This window comes from Oryctolagus cuniculus, chromosome 3 (assembly GCF_051225735.1).
Source record: "Oryctolagus cuniculus isolate XC-2025 breed Fujian yellow rabbit chromosome 3, ASM5122573v1, whole genome shotgun sequence".
Lineage (NCBI taxonomy): Eukaryota > Metazoa > Chordata > Mammalia > Lagomorpha > Leporidae > Oryctolagus > Oryctolagus cuniculus.
The window spans coordinates 171,125,361-171,140,122 of NC_142869.1; the positions used below are offsets into that span (position 1 = coordinate 171,125,361).

Here is a 14,762-nt window from a genome sequence, read left to right on the forward strand (position 1 = left end):
AATAGGGACATTACAAGCAGCAATTTTTTTTATTTTTTATTTTTATTTTTATTTTTTTGAATAGGCAGAGTGGACAATGAGACAATGAGAGAGAGAGACAGAGAGAAAGGTCTTCCTTTACAGTTGGTTCACCCTCCAATGGCCGCCGCAGCCAGCGCACCACACTGATCCGAAGCCAGGAGCCAGGTGCTTCTCCTGATCTCCCATGGGGTGCAGGGCCCAAGCACTTGGGCCATCCTCCACTGCACTCCCGGGCCACAGCAGAGAGCTGGCCTGGAAGAGGGGCAACCAGGATAGAATCCGGCGCCCCAACCAGGACTAGAACCCGGGGTGCTGGTGCCGCAGGCAGAGGATTAGCCAAGTGAGCAGCAGCACCAGCTACGAGCAGCAATTTAACCACCACACCAAACATCCACCCCTAATCTTCCGGTTTATGTTTACATTCCACCCAGAGAAGGGCACAAAGAAAATGAAGAGGATACAGACCACCAGCTGGGGCCGGTGTTGTGGCACTGCTGGTAAAGCCACTGCCTGCAACACTGGCATCCCATATGTGCTCTGGTTTGTGTCCCAGCTGCTCCACTTCCTATCCAGCTTCCTGCCAACAGACAGGGAAAAGCAGATGATGATCAAAGTGTCTGGTCCTCTGCCATCTTCATGGGACACATGTTTGAAACTCCTGGCTCTGGGTTTGGCCTGGCCCAGTTGCTGGCCATTGCAGCCATCTGGGGAGTAAACCAGCAGATAGATGATATTTCTCTCTCTCTCCTTCTCTCTCTCTCCCTCTACCGCTCTATAACTCTTTAAAATAAATTTTTTTAAGTGCAACCAACTTTTTAAAGACTGCAGAGGAGAATGAAAAAGTGTATGAAGAAAATATATTCAAGAAGGGTAGAGAGAAATCAGGAAGGTAATGACAATAGAGATAGAGAAAACTTTAAAATAACTGTGACTAGTACTTTTGTAGAGGGATACACTAGATGATAATGAGAAAGATAATGAGAAAACTGGTTTCAAATATGGCTCCCAACCTGTGACCCTCAGGGATGCCCATGAACACATCAAAATATTTACTGAGTATCTAGTATATACCAGCCACCTCTCTAAGCGTGGGAATTCCTTAGATGAATATAGTTAGAGTTCAGAGAAAATGTGAAGGCCAATGGAATATAAATTTGAGTCAGATATACTTAGTATTTAAAGCTTTGAGGGGCCGGCGCCGCGGCTCACTAGGCTAATCCTCCGCCTAGCGGCGCCGGCACACCGGGTTCTAGTCCCGGTCGGGGCGCCGGATTCTGTCCCGGTTGCCCCTCTTCCAGGCCAGCCCTCTGCTGTGGCCAGGGAGTGCAGTGGAGGATGGCCCAGGTGCTTGGGCCCTGCACCCCATGGGAGACCAGGAAAAAGCACCTGGCTCCTGGCTCCTGCCATCGGATCAGCGCGGTGCGCAGGCCGCAGCGCGCTGGCCGCGGCGGCCATTGGAGGGTGAACCAACGGCAAAGGAAGACCTTTCTCTCTGTCTCTCTCTCTCACTGTCCACTCTGCCTGTCAAAAAAAAAAAAAAAAAAAAAAAAAAGCTTTGAGGAAGAATGATACTGCCTATGCTTTCCATTTAAAAAGAAGGCGAAGAATCCTTTTTTCTTTTTTAAAAACTAGTTTGGGTCACGTTTTCTGTCATTTGCAAAGAGTCTGACATATTCTCCTCACTGAATCTTCCTTTTAATCTCACTTTTAATCCATTCGTCAGAAAGAAATCAGAGCAAAAATTGTAAATGTGAGGGTCAGTGCTTGGCAACCAGGGTTAAGTTACTGCCTGCAGCACAAGGATCCCATTTGGGCACCAGTTCAAGCCCTGGCTGCTCCACTTCCAATACAACTCCATGCTAATGCAGCTGGGAACACCGTGGAAGATGTCCCAAGTTCCTGGGTCCCTGAAACCTACATGGAAGATCCAGAAAAGGCTCCTACCTCCTGGCTTTGGCCTGACCCAGCCCTGTTGTTGTGACAATTTGAGGAGTGAACCAGCAGATGGAAGCTCTCTCTGCCTCTCTTATCCTTCTGTAATTCTGCCTTTCAAATAAATAAATAAATCTTTTTTTAATAAAAAGTAGGGGGCCAGCACCATGGCTCACTTGGTTAATCCTCTGCCTGCGGCACCGGCCTCCCATATGGGCACCAGGTTCTAGTCCCAGTTGCTCCTCTTCCATTCCATCTCTCTGCCTGGGAGGGCAGCGGAGGATGGCCCAAGTGCTTGGGCCCCTGAACCCACATGGCAGACCAGGAAGAAGCACCTGGCTCCTGGCTTCGGATAGGCACAGTGCCAGCTGTTGCGGCCATTTGTGGAATGAACCAGCGGAGGGAGGACCTTTCTCTCCGTCTCTCTCTCTCTCTCTCACTGTCTAACTCTGTCAAATAAAATAAAATAAATAAAAAGTAAATGTGATATTATATTCTATCTCAAATGCTTTCATATCTTTATCTTGTACTTAGGTAAACCCTCAACTTAATAGAACCTATAAGGTAAAATACCTCAGAGGAAGTAACTTACAAAGGACAAGGGTTATTTTGACTTCTGGTTTTGGAGGTTCACAGTTCAGGATCGGACGGCCCCATTGGTCTGATCTATGGTGAAGGTGACAGGTGGCAGACCATGCTGGTAGAAAAGGCCAGCTGCAAGCAGGAGGCTGAGAGATAAACAGCACACAGTTCTGTCTGTGTTCTCTCCTCAAAGTCTCCATGAATTACTGGGTCATGGGTGCTCCACTCTAACAAACCAATCCAATCTAATCACTTTCCCTGGCCCCACCTTAGATACTGTAATTGGATTAAGTCAATCCTTAATCTTATCAGATAAAACCAGGGATCAAGTTTTCAACACAAGGCCCTTTGGAGACTCAACCAGACTATCATCCAAACCATAACATTTACTGTACATCCTAGTAATTACAGTACTAGATATTAACTACAAAAACATAATCCAAGGGGTGCCACAGCTGTGGTGAAGGGGTAAAGCTGCTGCCTGTATGAGTGTGGTTCGAGAACCAACTGCTCCACTTCCCATCCAGCTCTCTGCAAGAAGCTCCTGGCTCCTGGCTTTGGATCAGTGCAGCTCCAGCCATTGTGGCTAATTGGGGAGTGAAGCAGCAGATAGAAGACCTCTCTTTCTCTCTGCTTCTCTGTAACTCTGACTTTCAAATATATAAATAAATATTTTTTAAAAATTTAATAATCCACAGGGCTGGTGCTAGACAGCAGGTTAAGCTGCCTCCTACAGTGCCAGTATAGTCCCAGCTACTCCACTTCCAATCCATCTGCCTGCTAACGTACCTGGGAAATTAGTAGACAATGGCCCCAGTACTAGGGCCTCTGCCACCCATGTCGGAGTGTAGGAAGCTTGGAAGAAGCTCCTGGCTCCTGCCTTTGACTGGCCCAGCCCTGGCCATTGCAGCCATTTGGGGTAGTGAGCCAGCAGACAGTAGATATGTCTCTCTCTCTCTAACTCTGCCTTTCAAATAAATAAATCTTAAAAAAAAAAAAAAGATAAGAAAACATAATCCACAAAAGGGCTTATACATACTTATAAACAGCTTAATTCATAACAGCCAAAATAAAACAACATAAATGTCCACCAATATGTGAATAAACTGTAGCATATTCATTCAGTAGAATAATACTACAATATTAATCAGCAATACAAAGGAACTGCTGATAGATGTAACATAGACAAATCTAAAAGCATTGTGCTAAGTAAAGAAACCAGTCACAAAATTATTCCATTTATAGAAAATCCCTAACAGCCAAAACTAAGCTCTGGTGACAGACTCAGAACAAAGGTTGCTCTGGGTGAGAGGTATGGAGTAGGAAGCCTGAGAGGGAGCTTCCAGGGTAATGGAAATGCTCTAAATCTTGATGGAGATGTGGGCTACACAGGGGCATGCACTTGTCAAAACTTAACACTTGTTTAAGATTTATATTTCATTGCATTTAATTACACCTCAAAATTAAAAAAATAATTTAAGCCATGAACAAAAGCTCTACTTTTCTCTATGCCTACATATCTCATACAATCAAGCTTGCTCTATCAGAATTTAGTTCCACTATTCAGCTGATGGTGAAGACTTGGGAAGCAAAAGCACACAGCAGGGGGTGGAGGGAGGAAGAGAAGGACAATGAGAGGGAGACAAGCCTACAACTGTAAACCCTGAAATACTGAAAGCAATTATCTTGTTATATAGTAAACCTTTACCCTATGGCAACAGAAGGGATTCTCATTGATCAAAAAGAAAAAAAAAAGGTCACTATACATGGCAAACCATTTAGAGACCTTTCAAACTACTAAAAAAAATGCTCTGCTAGTCCATATGCTAGTGCCTTAAAGGCAGCTTCCCTATACCTAGTACAGTGCTGGAAGCACCTGTAATACACACACATCAACACCTTGGTATATGAAATATACTAAGTAATCTTCACTACAAGTAACTTGGCAGACAGTATTTCATTTCACCAGCTTTATAAGGTAGGGCCCAGCGCTGTGGCGCAGCAGGTAAAGCCGCCACCTGCAGTGCTGGCATCCCATGTGCGTGCTGGTATGAGACCCAGGTGGCTCCACTTCTGATCCAGCTCTCTGCTATAGCCTAGGAAAGCAGTAGAAGACCCAAGTCTTTGGGCCCCTGCACCCACATCGGAAGACCCGGACGAAGCTCCTGGCTCCTGGCTTCGGATCGGCACAGCTCCGACCACTGCAGCCACCTAGGGAATGAACAAGCAGATGGAAGACCTCTCTCTCTCTCTCTCTCTCTGCCCCTCCTTCTCTCTCTGGAGAACTCTTTCAAATAAATAAATCTTTAAAAAAAAAAATAAATAAGGTAATGGTTGCCTCCAAAGAAAGTACAAAGGGAGAGAAAAAAACTATTCAACTGGCTAATTATAAAAACTATAAACAAAAGGGTTTAAAATGAATCCTTTAAGGGGCTGGCGCTATGGTGTAGCAGGTAAAGCCGCCAACTTTGTGCCAGCATCCCATATGGGAACCAGTTTGAGTCCCAAATGCTCCACTTCTGATCCAGCTCTCTGCTATGGCCTGGAAAACCAGCAGAAGATGGCCCCTGCACCTACATGGAAGACCCGGAAGCAGCTCCTGGCTTTGGACTGGCGCAGCTCCGGCCATTGCGGCCAATTGGGAAGTGAACCAGTGGATAGAAGACCTCTCTCTCTGCCTCTCCTTCTCTTTTTATGTAACTCTGACTTTTAAATAAAAAAATCTTAATAAATAAATACTTTAAATAAAAGACACAAATGGGGTCGGGTCGGCACTGTGGCACAAGCAGGTTAAATCAACACTTATGATGCCAAAATCCCATAGTGGAATGCCAGTTCACATCTCAGTTGTTCAGCTTCGGATCCAGCTTCTAGTTAATATGCTTAGGAAGGCACTGGAGAATGTCTCTAGTTACTTGGGCTCCTGTCACCCATGTAGGGGATCAGGATTGAGTTCCTGGCTCTCTGCTTTAGACTGGCCCAGAAAAGGCTGTTGGCAGCCATCTGGGGAGTAAATCAGCTTATAGAAGACCTCTGTCTTCGTGCAATTCAAAACAACAAATAAATCTTTGAAATGCAAATAAAATTTCTTGTCTTACTAATGTTAAAAAAAAAAAGATTACCTTTCCGCAGAATCTAGTTTTAATAAAATTGTTGGCTTAAAAGTTTGAATAAGAATCCAAAATTATCACACATGGGAAAGTAAATACAGATTCACTCAATCTCCCATTTAAGTGTTCTTTGTTTTCTAATTAATGAACTAGTGAATGCTTTGTTTTAAAAGATTATTTCTAAGTTTCTCTTAATTAAGTTACTTAGTTTAAAAATCATAATCAAAAACAATGACAAAAATTCAGTCCGCCATTCTGGTGCAGAGGATTAAGCTGCCGCATGCAACACCTGCATCCCATATGAATACCAGCTGGAGTCCCGGCTGTTCCATTTCCAATACATTTCCCTGCTAATGTGCCTGGCAAAGCAGTGGAAGGTGGCCCAAATGCTTGGGCCCCTGCTACCCACATGGGAGAGCCGAATGGAGTTCCTGGCTTCAGCCTGGCCCAGTCCCCCCTATTGAGGCCATCTGGGGAGTGAACCAGTGTATGAAGATATCTCTCTGGTTTCTCCCTGTCTCTCTGTAACTCTGTCTTTCAAATAAATAAATCTTTACTTAAGAATAAGTAAGAAGTACAGCTTATTTTTTGGCTAAATAAATAAAAGTTAATGAATATAACAAAATAATCTTTACTAACTTCCCTGCAAAATATACTGTGGCATTACTAACTTTTCAAAGAATTAAAAAGTAGGGGGGCCAGCACTGTGGCATAGAGGGTAAAGCTGTCACCTGCAATACCAGCAATTCCATATGGGTGCCAGTTCAAGTCCCAGCTACTCCACTTCCAACCCAGCTCCCTTCTAACTCCCTGGGAAAAGCAGTAGATGATGGCCCAAGTCCTTGGGCTCCTGCACCCTCATGGGAAACCCGGAACAAGCTCCTGGCTCCTGGCTTCAGAAGATTTCTCTCCCTCTGCCTCTAACTCTCTGTAACTCCGCCTTTCAAATAATCTTAAAAAAAAAAAAAAAAAGATTAAAAAGTAACTTTTTACACTGTCACTGTCCTAAGCTGACAGAGACAAGTTTAAGCACAAATCAATTACAGGATAAAAGTAGCATATTATTCTATTCAGATATGGGGAGAAGGGGACAAGAACCAACTCCCCTGTTCCAAGAGTAGAACAGTAGTGCTCCTTCCAGGGACACTGTATTTCACTATGCTGATATACAAAATGCTGCATAACCAAATGCTTTGGTTATGTGCTAACATTTCTCTAACTGCTTTGGACTTCTTGTTCCTATTTAATTTCTATACAAAGTAACAGAAAATGCATACAGAAGTAACTTCATAAGATCATGTTACAAAAAAAAAAGACCATGTTACTGGGGCCGGTGCTGTGGCACAGTGGGTACAGCCGCTGCCCACAGTGCCAGCATCCTATATGGGCACCAGTTTAAGATCCAGCTGCTCCACTTCCAATCTAGCTGCCTTCTAACCCACTGGGAAAAGCAGTAGAAGATGGCCCAAGACCTTGCGCCCCTGCCCCCATATGAAGACCTGGAAGAAGCTCCTGGTTCCTGGGTCCTGGTCTCTTCAGATGAGCCCAGCTCCAGCCACTGCGGCCATTTGGAGAGTGAACCAGAGGATGGAAGACTTTTCTCTATCTACTTCTGCCTCTCTGTAAATATTTCAAGTAAATAAATAGATCTTTAAAAAACAAAGACTACGTTACTACTACATGAAACATTTAAAAACAGTGATATCTAATTCTAAAGAAAACACATTATAATTGAAGTGCTGATTGCATTATAAATTGGTTCAATCCTTTGGGAAATCAATACAATGCAAAAAGTATAACGATGGTAGCAGGGTAATATACTGATTCAATAATCTCATGTCTGGAAATTTAGCCTAAATGAATAATTTAACTAAAAGAAATACTTTGCATAGTAGGCAATTAATACAATTTAGCAATCAATTTAATGAGGTGAAATCTAGTTTAAGTCAGTATAAATATCTGTATTTGGGACATCCAAATAGTCCATAAGTGTTATCTGTATCGTAGAATAATCACTGGAATAAAACTTTATCAAAACCAAGAACAAGTAACAAAGAAGCAAAATTCTACATTTCAAAATCCTATAAATGGTAAAGTAAAGTTCCATTAAAAAAAAAAAAAAAAAAGCCAACATCAAGACCAGTACTTTCAGGGTGAACAGGCAACTAAATTCGGCAGTAGTGAACAAATTCTCAGACTCACTGAATGTGACAACAGAATTAGTTAGCAGTCCTTTAACATTTTTTAAAGATGTATTTATTTATTTGAAAGGCAAAGTTACAGAAGGAGCAGGGAAGAGACAGAGGGAGAGTTCCTTCATCCATTGGCTTACTCCCCAAATAGCCGCAACGGAACTGGGCCAGATGGAAGTCAGGGGCCAGGAGCTTCCTCCAGGTCTCCCATATGGGTGCAGGGGCCCAAACACTTGGGCCACTCTCCACTGCTTTCCAAGGCACATTAGCACTGAGCTGGAATGGAAGGGAGGCAGCCAAGCCTCAAGCCAGTGCCCATAAAGGATGCCAGGCAACAGCTTAACCCATTACACTACAATGCCACCCCTTCATTTTATTGCTTTAAAGAGTCTCTCTTGTATATATATTCTTTGGTTTCTATTTCAACAGAATGACTATTACAGGTCCTAAACGAATCTATGCTGACTCCATACTATAGTTTCTCTCTGGAATTCAACATATACAACAGTTCTATTTAATTTCCCTTTCATCTACAGTTTATCAACCTTGATGATACATATGAATTGCTTATGTATCCTTTCAAAAATGAAGATTCTGATTCAGTGGGTCTAAAGTAGGGTCTGAAATTTTGCATTTTTAACAAGCTCCCAGATGCCAATGCTTAAAGCCATATTCAAGTCACTCTACGGATTAAAATTCTTTAGATTGGCTACTGTCTTAGTTGGCAAACCGAGATGTGGACACCAGAAGGCTGAAACACCAAACACATCGTCCTCTGCAGACAGGAAGCTGTCTACCAGGTGGTTAAATAATGGGTCAGGGGTAATGTTCAAATCTGACTCCCCAGCCAGAGGCCTGGCCAAAGAGTTTTTGGATTAGGTAGGAGAGAGCTGGCAGGCAGAAACCCTGATGAAGCAAAATGATTGAGGGGCCTGGAATCAGGCCAGCACAGTGTTACGTTAAAAGCAACTCTCCAAATAAAGGCTGAACTTAAAAAAATATGATTAGACTCATTATTAAAAAATAAGATGGTGAACTAGTAGTAAAAGAATGGGGACATCTGCTCAGAGGTTTTTTGAGTATGGAGCCTCCAGGAAACCAGATAAAAGGGGCAGACCATTATCACCTCCTGCTCCAGACTTAAAATTCTTTCCTGGTACCTGAGCCCACAAAATGTGTACATATTCTTTCCTGGACTCTTCTCTCTACTTCAATAAAACTACATTAACACACGGCCTCACAGAATGTCCTCCTTGCTCTCCTTGTAGGCCATCCTCTTGCAGATAGTGTTCTCCAGTTCATGTCAACCTCCTTTTCGATTTCCATAAATTCAAGTACTATCTTTCCACAAGATGACAAAGTTAACCCATCCACATTCTGATTACCCCTTTTCTGAATGTTTACAGTACTTCCCCATGAAGCATTTGGTGTCTGTTGTCTTACACTATTAGAACCACCGCAGGGACTGGAGCTGTGGCACAGCGTTTTGGTTAAAGCTCTGGCCTGAAGCGCCAGCATCCCATATGGGCACCAGTTTGAGTCCCAGCTGCTCCACTTCTGATCCAGCGCTCTGCTATGACCTAGGAAAGTAATGAAGATGGTCTAAGTCCTTGGGCCCCTGCACCCAGTAAGGAGACCCAGAAGAAGGTCCTGGCTCCTGACTTCGGGTCAGTGCAGTTCTGGCCGTTGCAGCCAACTGGGGAGTAATACATTAGACGGAAGACCGCTCTCTCTCTCTCTCTCTGCCTCTTCTTCTGTTTAACTCTTTCAAATAAATAAATCTTTAAAAAAAAAAAAAAAAGAACCACTGTAGAGGCACTCATCTTGGTCCCATGAAATAAATGACTTGGGGACACAGATTTTCTTATTACTAGCAATATACTTAACATACAATTTCTGAGTCAGACAAGTTTTATCCAGAGATGGTTTCTGGAAGAATAACAAAAACATATTGCCATAATTCCACCAGGCTAGTAATATTGCAAGGTCAATTTGCCACTAGTATAAGCACAAATTACACTCCAACATAAACTGGTCACTGCCGGTACCGCGGCTCAATAGGCTAATCCTCCGCCTTGCGGCACCGGCATACCGGGTTCTAGTCCCGGTCGGGGCGCCGGATTCTGTCCCGGCTGCCCCTCTTCCAGGCCAGATCTCTGCTGTGGCCCAAGAGTGCAGTGGAGGATGGCCCAAGTCCTCGGGCCCTGCACCCCATGGGAGACCAGGAGAAGCACCTGGCTCCTGCCATTGGATCAGCGCGGTGCGCCGGCCACAGCGTGCCGGCCGCAGCAGCCATTGGAGGGTGAACCAACAGAAAAGGAAGACCTTTCTCTCTGTCTCTCTCTCACTGTCCACTCTGCCTGTCCAAAAAAAAAAAAAAAAAAAAACTGGTCACTAATTTTAGAACACAAACTACCAAATGTTGTTTAGAACTATACAAAACGTCAAGAGACATGGAGCATAAAGAATTCCATGAGGTGAAAATAAGAATAAAAAGAAATTGCCAAAAATACAATACACACCAACAATAAGGAACATAAACCAAATAAAATGGGGGGGATTTGCATAGGGAGAACGAGGTGGTATCCTAGAAAGACTAGGGAGTAAAAATGAAGAAGCAGAACACATTCAAGTGTACATGAAATATTCAAATATAATAAAATGGGCATAATACAAAATATATCAGGCATAATAAAAAACAAATGTCACCAAATTTCTAAGAATGGAAATCAGAGTATGTTCTCTGATAACAGTGAAATACAATTACAAATCACAAAAAGAAAAAGAGGAAAATCTCTACAAATGTGGAAATTTAACAACGTACCACTGAATAATCCATGGACCAAAGAGGAAGTATCAAAGATTTTTTTAAATGTATAGATGAGTGAAAATGAAAATATCAAAATCTATGTAATACAGCAATGAAGAGCTGAGAGGAAAATTAACAGTACTAAAAATGCTCAGATTAGAAAAAAGTCTCAGATCAAAAATTTTAGAAATCAAGAAACTACAAATAGAAAAAGAAAATAGGCTGGCACCGTGGCTCACTAGGCTAATCCTTCGCCTGCAGTGCCGGCACCCCGGGTTCTAGTCCTGGTTGGGGGACCGGTTCTGTCCCGGTGGCTCCTCTTCCAGTCCAGCTCTCTGCTGTGGCCCGGGAGGGCAGTGAAGGATGGCCCAAGTCCTTGGGCCCTGTACCCTCATGGGAGACCGGGAGGAGACACCTGGCTCCTGGCTTCGGATCGGCGCAGCGTGCCGGTCTTCATGGCCATTTGGGGGGGTGAACCAACGGAAGGAAGACCTTTCTCTCTGTCTCTCTCACTGTCTAACTCTGCCACTCTGCCTGTCAAAAAAAAAAAAAGAAAGAAAGAAAGAAAGAAAGAAAGAAAGAAAGAAAGAAAGAAAGAAAGAAAGAAAGAAAGAAAGAAAGAAAGAAAAGAAAAGAAAAGAAAAGAAAAAGAAAATAAACCCAAAGCAAGCATAAGAAAAGAAATAATAAAGGGAAAAGATCAATAAAATTTCAAATAATATAATACAGAAAAACCAATGAAGCAAAAAGCTGGTTCTTTGTAAAAAGAAAAAAATCAACAAATTTGATAAACCTCTAGCAAGACAGAGAAAAAACACAAACAACAAATCATTACAGATCCTGTAAACATTTAAAGGATGATATAAGAATATTGATAATTTGAATAATCCTATAATCATTAAAAAATTGAATCAGTAATTTTTATAAACACTGTATTTACTTAAATTCTTTTTAGTTTATTGAGAGGCAGAGCGAGAGATGGACCAATGGACAGAGGGCTAGCTTCCATCTGCTACTGGTTCACTCCCAAAATGCTTACAAGAGTTCTGGACAGGACAGGCTAACTCTGGGAGCTGGGAACTTTATCTAGGTCGGTCTCCCACAAGGGTGGCAAGGACCCAATTGCCTGAGCCATCAACTGCTGTCTCTCAGGGTACATATTAGCAGAAAGCTGAAATCGAGAGTGGAGCTGGGATTCACCAGTCATCCCAAGCAGCACCTTAACTTCGAGGCCCCTGAATTTATAGTTTAAAAAGCTCTTCAAAAGGAAATCTCTTGGCCTGTATAGCTTCACTGAAGAATTTTATCAAAATTTTAAAGAATTCTAGTTTTACATTATCTCTTCCATAAAAGGGGAAGGCATACTTCCCAACTCATTTTATGAGGCCAATATTACCTTAGCTTCAAAATCAGAGGCAGGCACTGGCATGGTAGTTAAGCAGCCTCATAGGATGTCTGCATCCTGTATTTGAGTGCCTGGCTGCAGCTCCTGACTCCAGCTTCCTGCTAGTGCAGATCCTAGGAGAAAGTGATGATGGCTAGAGTAAAAAGATTCCTGCCACCCACACAGGAGACCTGGGTTGACTTTCTAATTCCCAGCTTTGGTCTGGCCAAGCCCTAGCCCTTGCAGGCATAAGAACAAACGAGTTAGGGGTCGGCACTGTGGCATAGTGGGTAAAGCTGCTGCCTGCAGTGCCGGCATCCCATATGGGCACCAGTTGGAGTCCTGGCTGCTCCACTTCCAGTCCAGCTCTCTGCTATGGCCTGGGAAAGGAGAAGAAGATGTCCCAAGCCCTTGGGCCCCTGCACCACTGTGGGAGACCCAGAAGAAGCTCCTGGCTTCTGGCTTCAGATCAGTGCAGCCCCGGCCATTGTGGCCAATCGGGGAGTGAACCATCAGATGGAAGACCTCGCCTTTTCTGTGTAACTCTTTCAAGTAAAATAAATAAATCTTTATTTAATTATTTAAAAAAAAAAAAAAACCAGTTAGCTCTCATACATGCTGTGCTCACTCGCTTGCTCTCTCGTCCTTTCACATTAATTATTTTAATGGGAAGGAATCCAATCTTCCATTTAAAGCAATTTTCTGGGGGCTGACCGACATTGTGACACAATGGGTTAAGCCAACACTTGTTATGCCTGTATCCCGTATTAGAGTGCGGTTCAAGGCCTGGCAGTTCCACTTCCTGCTAATGTGCCTGGGAAAGCAGGGGAAACTGGCCTAATACTTGGACCCCTGCAACCCGCAAGGCAGAACCAGATGGAGTTCTTGGCTCCTGGCTTCAGCCAGGCCCAGCCCTGGCTGCTGCATCCATTTGGGGAGTAAACCAGAGGATGGAAGATCTCTCTCTCTTGTCACTCTGCCTTTCAAATAAATAAATCTTTAAAGCAACTTTCCAGAATAGCCATCAACTCAGACTCTCCCTTCCCAATTTCCTCAGGAATAAAGGTATCTTCCTTTGCGCATGGTGGGAGAAGGGAAGGTTAATGAGGAGAAAAGAGCCATGAACCATGCCTGACAACTCCCACACAGCAGGCACACGCAAAAACCTACATTAAATGTGTTTGCCAAGGGAGGGGGAGGATGTAGGCATTAAGCTAGAGATTAAGATATGCCCATCCAGGCCAGCACTGTGGCACAGCGGTAAAGCCGCTGCCTGCAGTGCCAGCATCCCATATGGGCGCCAGTTTGAGTCCCGGCTGCTCCACTTCCGATCCAGCTCTCTGCAATGGCCTGGAGTAGAGGATGGCCCAAATCCTTGGGACTCTGCACACATCGGGAGATCTGGAAGAAGCTCCTGACTCCTGGCTTCAGATCAGCCCAGCTCTGGCCGTTGGGACCATCTGGGGAGTGAATCAAAGGATGGAAGACCTTCTCTCTCTCTTTCTCTGCCCCTACTTCTCTGTGTAATTCTGACTTTCAAATAAATATTTTTTAAAAAGTACAAGAAGGAGAAAGAGGTTTTTATTTAAAAAAAAAAAAGAAGAAACTAGAGCCACCTCTAATAAGATCAACTCAGGAAGTTTCACAAATGTAGAGTAAAATCTCTTGCATCTATGTTTTCAAAGGATCATTTCTGAAAACTGTATTAATAAAAGACTGTAAAGGAGAGGGGTAGCACACAGGAAACCTGGTAGAGGCTGCTGCAATTACCTAGCAAGAGATGACAGTGGCTATGGAGATAATGAAAACTGGTTGAATTCTGGGTATGTTTTGAAGGTAGAGTCAACAACTTCATGATGCAATGAATGTGGGATGTGAGAAGGAAAATGACTCCAAGATTTCTGGCCTGAGCAACTGGAAGCTGCCAACAACTGAGATGAGAAAGGTTATGAAAACAGAGCAGGTCTGAGAGGGCATGTTTGGGAGGGAAAGGCAAAAATTCCATTTTGGACATGCTGAGTTTGAGAAATTTCACAGACTTGCAGAGATACTGCAGAGCCAACTAGATATACAAATCTGGAGTTCAGGAGAGAGATCCGATTTACAGAAATAAAAATCATGAACATTTAGGAAGTATTCAAAATCATCAAACTCGTAGAGATCACCAAGAGAAAGAACATAGGTAGAGAAGATAACTAAAGATCAAGAGTAGGTATAGTTAGATCCAACAAGAAAAACTAAAAAGGGGCAGCCAGTGGGTTTTGAAGAAAACTAAGGGAAGGAGGTATCATAAAAGGCAAGTTAAGTAAGTTTATCAAAGATGAAGATGAGAGGCAGTCATTTGGTATAGTAGGTAAGATTCTACTTGGGACATCTGAGTCCCAAATCAACATGCCTGGGTTAGAAGTCCTGGGTTCACTTTGGATTCCAGCTTTCAACTAATGGACACCCTGGTAGGCAACGGGCGATGGCTCAAGTAGTTGGGCTCCTGCCACTCACATGGGAGATCTGGATTGAGTTCCAGCCTCCTGGCTTTAACCTGACCCAGCCTTAACCATTGTGGGCATTTGAGGAGTGACAATGCAGATGAAAACAGTGTTTACTCGCTCTGCCTACTGTTCAAATAAATAAAAATTTAAGAAAAAGGAGAAAATAACTTTGTCAAATGTAGACTTTCACATAAGATAAAATTAGAAAATGAGGGTTAACAATGTCATTACTGGGTGATCTGA

General features: G+C 43.3%; 1 protein-coding gene across 8 annotated transcripts in view; it reads right to left on the minus strand.

Moving 5' to 3' along the window:
* The window catches only part of CNOT4 (CCR4-NOT transcription complex subunit 4), a 135,990-nt gene that overhangs the window by 107,864 nt on the left and 13,364 nt on the right, over positions 1-14,762 (minus strand). Inside the window, exon 1 of one of the 8 annotated variants that reach the window (XM_089328650.1) lies at positions 9,281-9,304. The exons of 6 other annotated variants lie outside the window; for them this stretch is intronic. The gene's annotated coding sequence lies outside the window, so the exon portion shown is untranslated. Of the gene's footprint in view, positions 1-9,280; positions 9,418-14,762 lie in introns of those variants that run through there. One more of the 8 variants, XM_089328651.1, reaches the window with a different exon arrangement.